General features: G+C 44.0%; 1 non-coding gene across 1 annotated transcript; it reads right to left on the bottom strand.

The window, feature by feature from the left end:
• Positions 1–4,259: 4,259 nt before the first annotated feature.
• On the bottom strand, positions 4,260–4,343 carry Trnas-gga (transfer RNA serine (anticodon GGA)). Its single transcript is given in 2 exon segments — positions 4,260–4,294; positions 4,304–4,343. It is a non-coding gene; the product is annotated as a tRNA-Ser (tRNA).
• Between the last annotated feature and the right edge of the window lie 6,498 nt (positions 4,344–10,841).

The raw sequence follows: 10,841 nt of genomic DNA, 5'->3' as shown, positions 1-10,841 counted from the left end.
CATTCGGAGGAGAAAGTTGTTGATGGGAATTTCGTGAGAAGATTCCGTTGCATCGAAAAATGTCTATCTTTTAATGTCCACCCCAAATTCTGTGTCATTTCTGTGACACTCTCTCCCATATTTCGCGATAATACAAAACGAGCTGCCTTTCTTTGAACTTTTTCGATGTACTCCATCAATCCTATATGGTAAGGATCCTTCACAGCACAAAAGTTTTCTAAAAGTGGACGGACAAGGGTAGTGATGGCAGTCTCCTTAGTAGGTCTGTTTCATTTTCTAAGTGTCTTGCCAATAAAACGCAGTCTTCGGTTAGCCTTCCCCACAACATTTTTATGTGTTCCTTCCCATTTAAGTTGTTCGAAATAGTAATACCTAGGCATTTAGTTGAATTTACGGCTTTTAGATTAAACTGATTTACGTGTAACCGAAGTTTAACGAGTTCCTTTTCACTCATGTGGATGACGTCACACTTTTCGTTGTTTAGGGTCAACTGTCACTAATCGCACCATTCAGATATTTTTTATAAATCGTTTTGCAGTTTTTTTATCTTCTTATGAGTTTATTAGTCGACAAACGACAGCGTCATCTGCAAACAACCGAAGACGGCTGCTCAGATTGTCTCCCAAATCGTTTATAGAGATAACAGCAAAGGAACAGCAAAGGGCCTATAACGCTACCTTGGGCAACGCCAGAAATCACCCCTGTTTTACTCGATGACTTTCCGTCAATTACTTCGAACTGTGACCTCTCTGACAAGAAATCACAAATCCAGTCACATAACTGAGACGATATTCCATAAGCACGCAATTTCACTACGAGCCGCTTGTGTGGTGCAGTGTCAAAAGCCTTCCCGAAATCCAGAAATAAGGAATCGATCTGAAGTCCCTTGTCAATAAGACTCAACACTTCATGTGAATAAAGAGCTAGTTGTGTTTCACAGGAACGATGTTTCCTAACCCATGTTGATAGACAGTTTTCTTCGAGGTAATTCATACTGTTCGGACACAAATAATGTTCCAAAATCCTGCTACATATAGACGTTAATTATATGGGTCCTAATTTAGTGTATTACTCCTACTACCTTTCTTGAATATTGGTGTGACCTGTGCAGCTTTCCAGTCTTTAGCTATGGATCTTAAGTCGAGCGATCGGTTGTCTATGATTGTTAAGTATGGAGCTAATGCATCAGCATACTCCGGAAGGAACCTAATTGGTATACAGTGTGCACCAGAAGACTTGCTTTTGTTAAGTGTTTTATGTAGCTTCACTACTGCGAGGATATTTACTTTTACGTTACTCCAACATTTCAAATGGTTCAAAGGGCTCTGAGCACTATGGGACTTAACATCTGAGGTCATCAGTCCCCTAGAACTTAGAACTACTTAAACCTAACTAACCTAAGGACATCAGACACATCCATGTCCGAGGCAGGATTCGAACCTGCGAGCGTAGCGGGCGCGTGGTTCCAGGCTGAAGGTCTTAGAACCGCTCGGCCACACCGGCCGGTGTAACGTTAGTCATTTTGGTAGCTGTTCTCGATTCGAATTCTGGAATGTTTACTTCGTGTTCTTTTGTGAAAGCATTTCGGAAAGCTGTGTTTTCTTTTTTCTTGTCTTAACAGTGTATTTCTTTTATCATCCGTTAAGGCTTTCGGATGGAAATTTCCGACTTCGGAGGCGCGACGGAAGTCGCAGCTGTATTGTTGAGGGTCAGCCTATCACACAGCGGTTGGCAGCAGACACCCCTCTATGGAGCACGCAGCACTCTGACTCATCAATTACGGTGTGATCATCTTGCACTGCGGGGATTAGGATTCTTTTTTTTTTTTGTTCCGTAGCTTCTAAATTTGATTAGGTTATGTACCTTCACCTGGTTAGCGGTTCGAGGGTTCACCCGTGACTGAGCAGATTTCATTATTTGCATGCGGTATTCATACGTCTTTCTAGCGCGCTTGGGCAAATCACTGCACACGTCTCTGAGGTTACGTATTTTCAAGAATGTTCTGCTGGGGCGATGGTCATTCCCATCCCATTCGTTTCTTGCGGATTTTTCAAACCAATTTACCTCTAATTTAGATTAGTTTCAATGTTCATAATTGGTAATTTCTCTCACCTTGTGACGTATTGTTCATGCTAATGCGTAAATGTTGCTTTCTTTGTTAGATATGTCCTTACAGGCAGTGATTGCGGTACATTGGGGTTAAACTGGACCAAGACTTTTAATTCAGTAATTAGGTGAAACGCTAGTCTAACCCTTAATGCTTTTCGTAACAACCATCACCAGCGACTAATTTACGAGGGCCAATCTATTCCTACCGTTCAGTCTGTTACACGACAGAATCATTTACGTATCTGAGTTCATTGGTAGCACTCCGTCTGTTGTTTGGTCCAGCCGGTGCACATCATTACAGAGGCGAAAGGGCTCTCTAGCTCGGTTGGCGTCTTACGCATTACTTGTGGTAATAAATTATAAACACAAAGCTTCGCCATGAATCAATCCATCTTTAGTGAAAACTGTACCAAAATCCCTACAGCAGTTCTTGAGATTAGCCTGTATATATAGACAAAACCCGCAGTAGGGGACTTTAATTTACAATGTATATTTCAAATTCATCGCCCTCACGAACAAATATGAACTATTGCTGACTCGAAGTTATATGAACACACACACACACACACACACACACACACACACACACACACACACACACACACACACACACACACACACAATGCAAGAAAGCCTATACACGTATCTTTGTTGCTTTGTACCCAATACGACCTTCTTCACCATCAGAGGCAAGAATTCTCTGTTATCACTACCTTTTCTTTATTTTTACTGCAACATTCCTCTGTTTCACGTACTAAATATAATTTTCGAATAACACCTCTATTAAATACGAACAATTTCAATTATGCTATAACTATTGTTAATTTTCAAATTATAGTACAAAAATTTTTAATTTTTCATATGCTGCATTTTGTATTCTTGGGGAACACAACTAATATGGAAATACATTTCATGATATGAAGTAAAAGAAATGCAACTCAAGATTGTGAAAGTCGCTCAAGAATGCTACTTTACTTACCTGTAAACGTAACGTAATACGAGACTGGAATAGAAGGGAGAACCGATAGAGGTACTCAGGGTACCCTCCGCCACACACCGTCAGGTGTCTTGCGGAGTATGGATGTAGATGTAGATGTAGATTGTATCTTTTCAGTCATAAGACTGCAATTTTGTCCGAAATTTATGCGAAATTAATTCGAATGTATAAAATAATTTGCAACAGAGATGGAACAATTTAAGAATATTAAAGAGAAATTCAAAAATAATAATCACGGAAAACTGTTGTTTGTGTTCATGACTTTGGTCACTGTGATTAGAATAAAAGATTTACTTTTCAGTTGGAAATAACATTGCTCCGTTTCTCTATCACTGTCTTCAATCTGAACTGTGGTATATTCAGTGCAACTTCCTGAAGATTTTGAAGACTCAAACCTATTGTCTTACATATAACGTGCGTTCCACTGCACGGAAACTAACTTCTCGGTTGCTGTGGGATAAATCCTGTTTCTAATTTTATTATGGATCGCTCCACGCTCCGGCCAACACCAGTCGCTTGCAGCTGTTGACTGATGGTGGTATATTGAAAAGTTTGCGGCCGAAGTAGCTGAGCGGCTCACCGCTACACAATGCTTTCCACCAGGTACAAGGCGCAATATGTTCCGCAGCAGCCTCTCATCACCATAGGAGTAGAAACATGGAAAGCTATAAATTCAGAAAAATTAACAAGCGTACGTCCTATTTCACATCCCAACAACTGACACAAAGAGCTGCTGAACTGCAGTGTATTGATTTCATATTCTACATTGAGACTAGTGCCTTTAAACCATGGATCTGACTTACCTGCCGCAGCAGCGGATGTAATACATAGCTGATCTTCTAGAGATGGCTTTGAACTATTTTTCTTGTGTTATCGAAACGAACTGAAGGAAAAACAATGGATTCTAGAATAACCTCCTTGTTCTTGTTATCAGCCTCTGCAAACTCATTTTAGCTCCAGCCCAACGAGATGGTGAGTGACGTTTCAATGATAGAGCCGAATTCCAATACTTTTCTTTCTGCTTCGATTCCAACCGAGCATGAGGTTCAAAAAAAGGCTCTGAGCACTAGGGGACTTAACAGCGGAGGTCATCAGTCCTCTACAACGTAGAACTACTTAAACCTGACTAACCTAAGGACATCACACACATCCATGCCAGAGGCAGGATTCGAACCTGCGACCGCAGCGGTCGCGCGGTTCCAGACTGAAGCGCCTAGAACCGCTCGGCCACTCCGGCCGGCGAGCATGAGGTGCATAACTGAATTTGAATGGTTTGATTATTTTCTAACTGAGCTGGAATAGCTGCCGCAGTGCAGGTACAGCGATGATGTCTTTGATGAAAAGAGTGAACATGTGAGCAGCAAATACTACACATTTCATATGCATATCTTTTCTTCTACTGTTCTCCAGGCAACTTGCGTAAGTCTTGCATTGTCGTTGATCACGTCGATAAAGTTTTCGACCTGTGGCTCTTGAAGTACTGTGATAACGTTTGAGGCGATAAATTGTGCTGTTTCCCTGCACTCAATAGGACGAATACACTTGAAGAAAATTGTTTCTGGTGTTGTGATAATGATATGAATCACTTGGTATAAGGACACGTTTGCTCAGCTATCAGAAATTAGAGCGAGAACATTTGATTGTTTAGTCTTATCTGTGATAACAGCTTGAACACTTTGATATTCAGTGCTGAGCAACGATGAACGCATCGCATAGTAGTTAGGTGGTTCGTAACCAGAATGAAGAGAATCAAAAGATTTCCTCCAGGATTGGGTTCTAGCACTGATAACGAGGCTCCTGAAGCATAAGAAATTTCGTCCATGTCTCTGTCATAAACTGATGTGCCCAGTGAAACTGAAGACGTGGCTTTCGAGAGACTAGACTCTTCATCAGGTGAGGTGGCAAACGTCGTAGACATCAACGTTTCATTCGTTACTTCAGAAGTGGTTCTTGAAATGTTCCTGTTCTTTGTACAGCTTCCTGCGATGGATCGTGGACAGAGTCTACACTTCTTATGACGATATACATTGTTCTGGAGTACTTACACTTGGCTTCTGTGTTGTTGTCGATGGTCCTTGTATTGTAGTTTCCGAAATTCCGAGGGATGGCGTATGCTGAAGAACGCTGGTCGCACACTAATTTCCCATAGGTTACACAGCCCTTTATACAGGGTGGTCCATTGATCGTGACCGGGCCAAATATCTCACGAAATAACCGTCAAACGAAAAAACTACAAACAACGAAACTTATCTACCTTGAAGGGGGAAACCAGATGGCGCTATGGTTAGCCCGCTAGATGGCGTTGCCATAGGTCAAACGGATATCAACTGCGTTTTTTAAAATAGGAACCTCCATTTTTTTTTTATTACAAATCAAATGGTTCAAATGGCTCTGAGCACTATGGGACTTAATATCTGAAGCCATCAGTCCCCTAGAACTTAGAACTACTTAAACCTAACTAACCTAAGGACATCACACACATCCATGCCCGAGGCAGGATTCGAACCTGCAACCGTAGCAGACGCGCTGTTCCGGACTGCAACGCCTAGAACCACGTGGCCACCGCGGTCGGCTTTTATTACATATTCGTGTAGTACGTAAAGAAATATGAATGTTTTAATTGGTCCATTTTTTTCGATTTGTGATAGATGGCGCTGTAATAGTCACAAACATATGGATCACAATTTTAGACGAACAGCTGGTAACAGGTAGGTTTTTTAAATTAAAATACAGAACGTAAGTACGTTTGAATATTTTATTTCGGTTGTTCAAATGTGATACATGTAACTTTGTGACCTTATCATTTCTGAGAACGCATGCTGTTATACCGTGATTACCTGTAAATAGCACATTAATGCAATAATTGTTCAAAATGGTGTCCGTCAACCTCAATTCATTTGACAATACGTGTAACGACATTCTTCTCAACAGCGAGTAGCCGGCCGGTGTGGACGAGCGGTTCTAGGCGCTACAGTCTGGAACCGCGCGACCGCTACGGTCGCAGGTTCGAATCCTGCCTCGGGCATGGATGTGTGTGATGTCCTTACGTTAGTTAGGTTTAAGTAGTTGTAAGCCTCGGGGAGTGATGACCTCAGATGTTAAGTCCCAGAAGTGCTTAGAGCCATTTGAACCGTTTTTTCAACAGCGAGTAGTTCTCCTTCCGTAATATTCGCACATGCATTGACAATGCGCTGACGCATGTTGTCAGGGTTTGTCGGTGGATCACGATAGCAAATATCCTTCAACATTCCCCACAGAAATAAATCCGGGGACGTTAGATCCGGTGAACATGCGGAGCCATGGTATGGTGTTTCGACGACCAACCCACCTGTAATGAAATATGCTATTCAGTACCGCTTCAACCGTACGCGAGCTATGCGTCGGACATCCATCATGTTGGAAGTACATCGCTATTGTGTCATGCAGTGAAACATCTTGTAGTAACGGCGGTAGAACATTACGTAGGAAATAAGCATACATTGTACCATTTACACTGCCATCGATAAAATGGGGGCCAATTATCCTTCCTCCCATAATGCCGCACCATACATTAACCCACCAAGGTCGCTGACGTTCCACCTGTTGCTGCCATCGTGGATTTTCCGTTGCCCAATGGTGCATATTATGCCGGTTTACATTACCGCTGTTGGTAAACGACGCTTCGTCGCTAAATAGAAAGCGTGCAAAGAATCTGTTATCGTCCCGTAATTTCTCTTGTGCCCAGTGGCAGAACTATGCACGACGTTCAAAATCGTCGCCATGCAATACCTTGTGTATAGAAATATGGTACGGGTGCAATCGATGTTGATTTAACATTCTCAACACCGACGTTGTTCAGATTCCCGATTCTCGCGCAATTTGTTTGCTACTGATGTGCGGATTAGCCGCGACAGCAGCTAAAACACCTACTTGGGCATCATCATTTGTTGCAGGTCGTGGTTGACGTTTCACATGTGGCTGAACACTTACTGTTTCCTTAAATAACGTAACTATCCGGCGAACGGTTCGGACACTTGGATGATGTCGTCCAGGATACCGAGCAGCACACGTAACACACTCCCGTCGGGCAATTTGATCACAATAGCCATACATCAACACGATATCGACCGTTTCCGCAATTGCTAATCGGTACAATTTCACACGGGTAATGTATCACGAAGCAAACACCGTACGCACTGACGGAATGTTAGGTGATATCACGTACTAACACTTTTGTGACTATTACAGCGCCATCTATCACAAAGCGAGAAAAGTGTTCCAACTAAAATACTCATATTTCTTTACGCAATAAACGAATATGTAATAAAAATTCGGGATGTTTCAATTCTTCCGGGTTTTAGGGGAATATAGTGAGGCACTGATTGCATATGTAAACAAAGTGATCGAAATTACGTAAGGGCCGATGGGTATGCAACACGCCTAACGTATAGATAACCGCGAATGCTTTGCCTGCTGGAGATCGCGATAGATCCAAGGCGGCACTCACGCTGGGTGGTAGCACTCCAGCCTTCCACTCTGGGGGCTCTGGCGAATCCACCGGGTTTCTCAACATCCATTTTATATTCATGATCAGACGTACTGGAAACACCCCTGTCAACAGATGTTAGTTCGCCTACAGAAAGTCTTTTACAAATTGTGTCGGCACTGAAAACGGTCTTTTTTGTAGCTAGGACATTTTTTACTGGTATCAGGGTACTCGATCTGGTGACCAGCTGACGCGACACAAGCTTGGCGACGTCGGTTGGTGTTTTGCCGAACTCTTTCAAAGATTCCTGGAATTGCCCTGATGTGACTGGCGGCATGTTGAATGCGATCCATTAATTGCTCTTCGTTTCTAGGTGGTCCGCGGCCGGGTGAGTGAACTAGAACCTTCAAGAATCACCACAGGAGAAAGTCCGGTGGCGTGGGGTCTGGTGATTGTGGGGGCCATGTCCCACGAGCACCTCTGCCAATTACCCGGCCGTCGAAGAGTTCATTTAAATATCCGCTAACAGCTCGACTGTTGTGTGCGGGCGCCCCATCATGCTGCAACCACGTGCGCAGCTGTATGTCCAAGGGAACATCTTCCAGCAGGCTGTGAAGAGTTTCTTGCAAAAAGTGAAGGAAATTTGCCCTGGTAAGTCGAGGAGTTATACGGACCGGCATAATCAGATGGTCACCCACAATGCCTGCCCAAATGTTGAGCGGAAATCGTTCAAGGTGTCCGTGGAGCTCAAATCGTTCCAGGTGTTCGTGGACGTACGTGATGTGAGTATTTCCCCTTGCTCAGTAATGAACGGTTCGAGTGTTGTTAAGGCCGTCCCGATGGCTGGTGCAATCGTCGGTAAACAACACAATGGCGGGGAAGTCGGGATCTCGTGCAACACATCGCAAAAACCACTGGCAAAATCCTAGCCCGTTTTCATAGTCCGCCACAAGGTTTAGGCCTTGGACAGGATGGAAACTAAATGGACGCTGGCCGTCATCCCTCAAAACCTCCCAGACTAACCGATTGGTGACCCCCATGACGTGTCCAACCGCTCGAGTACTTATCATAGGTGCTTCCTCGAAGCACTCGTGAACATTCCCTTCAAAAGCAGCATCCGACCATGTTCGAGGTCTTCCAGATTCACCATTTTATCCTGCTAACGAGACTGTTGCGAAAAGTTGCCGGTGAATTGCTGTAAACGTTTGCGGGTGCGGTTGGCGTCTTGCTGGTTACCGTTCCAGATACAACCGTCGAGCATCATGCCCATTACCGTCGGATAGTCCATAAACAAAAACCACCTCTCTTTGTTCGTAAAATGAATACTGTGCCGCCATGCTTAGTATGTAAGTAAATCGCAGGTGACGTGTGTGTGTGTGTGTGTGTGTGTGTGTGTGTGCGCTCCCAAGAGAGCTTACGTATGAATGCCTCTGACATGAAGTGGAGACAAAAAGCACGACCTATTCGATACGTGTGCATATCACGGTGGGGTAGCTATGGGGCGAGGGACGTCAACCATAGCACTGCCCGTCAACCGACTGACGGCAACAAGGCAATCCCACGGCCAATCGGAGCGCGTGCGCCGAGTTTACGTAGTTTAAAAATGGTGTGCTGTCTACTTACACAACATTAGTAATTTTGGTTCCTACTGGCATCAGCTATCCGGGGTTAAACGTATGGAGTGTAAGTGCAGAAGTATTGAACATTTACACCTTAACATGTACCCACTTCATTATGTAAGCTCGTTTTTCTCTGCCTCAAACATGTCACATAATTTACTACCTGATGTTTTCTGCACTGTCATCACTGCACCACGATGTAGATTATACCTGTCTGTATAGACAAACCCTTTTGGAAACACACACACACAAATTTTAACATCTGACATGCTGTCCAGGGGAAAATATGAGTTCTTGTCTTCCTCTTGCCTTGACTTGTAAAAGTGCCGTAGGCTACCGTAGACACTGTCATAAGTAAGCGTAGACTATGGTACTTTCCCTAGAATGTTTGGACAGTTAAGATCCTACATGAGGTATCTGTATGTTAGGTGTGTTGCATAACCATGGACCGTTACCTAATTCGCCGGTCTTGGTGGCCGAGCGGTTCTAGGCGCTTCAGACCGGAACCGCGCGACTGCTACGGTCGCAGGTTCGAATCGTGCCTCGGACATGGATGTGTGTGACGTCCTTAGGTTAGTTAGGTTTAAGTAGTTCTAAGTTCTAGGGGACTGGTGACCTCAGATGTTCAGTCCCATAGTGCTCAGAGCCATTTGAACGTTATATAATTCCGATCGCCTTGTTTACATGTGCAAGCAGTGCCTTACTAGGTTCCCCTAAAACCTGGAAGCACAGAACTATCTAGGGTCAACAGTGTGAGTAACTAACTATTGCCACCAAAAATAACGCCGAGAGTATGAAAGGAGCTGAAAAGTTTGTGGGACAAAAGTTGCATGGAACAACGGAGGCCAAAATATGACGTTGGTTTTCTGTTGCTGGCTGGGGTCGCTTCAGAGATATGAAGGTCAACTTTGTTTCTTTAAATGGGATGCTGTAGTTTGGTTCTTATTTTCTGACAGCGACTATCGAGACGATTCCAACGATGTGTAACAATAAGGTCTTTTAAGGTCATCGAAGGTCACAAAGGTGGCATGAACGACTACTTACAGAAGGTGTTCAATAATGATGATGATGTTCGGTTTGTGTGGCACTCAACAGCGCGGGTATAAGCACCCGCACAAATTCCAACCTTTCCTCAGTCCAGTCTCGCCACTTGCAGAAATGATGATGAAATGATGAGGACAGCACAAACACCCAGTCATCTCGAGGCAGGTGAAATTCCTTGACACCGCCGGGAATCGAACCTGGGACCCCGTGATCGGGAAGCGAGAACGCGACAGCGAGACCACGAGCTGGGGAGAAGGTGTTCGAAGTGACGACCATTGGGACTAATGCAGTGCTCCAGTCTTCTTATCATGGATTGAGTGATATTCCTTACCACATCGGCACTTATCGAAGCACATGCTCTGACAATTCTCTCTCGTATATCTTCAGGTGTAGTTGGAACGTCTTTATAAACAATGTCTTATCGAATCCCCACAAGAAAAAATCCAGGGGCGTCAAGTCTGGCGAACGTGCCGGCCACGACACATCTCCTCCGCGTCCAATCCAACGATTTGGGAATTGTCTCTGCAAATCATTTCTAGCCATCAGCGAAATGTGTGCCGGTCACCCATCGTGTTGATACCACATTTAGTTCCTTGTTCCTAAAGGT

Source organism: Schistocerca gregaria, chromosome X (genome assembly GCF_023897955.1).
Source record: "Schistocerca gregaria isolate iqSchGreg1 chromosome X, iqSchGreg1.2, whole genome shotgun sequence".
Taxonomy (NCBI): domain Eukaryota; kingdom Metazoa; phylum Arthropoda; class Insecta; order Orthoptera; family Acrididae; genus Schistocerca; species Schistocerca gregaria.
This window is presented reverse-complemented; position numbering and strand designations above follow the sequence as displayed.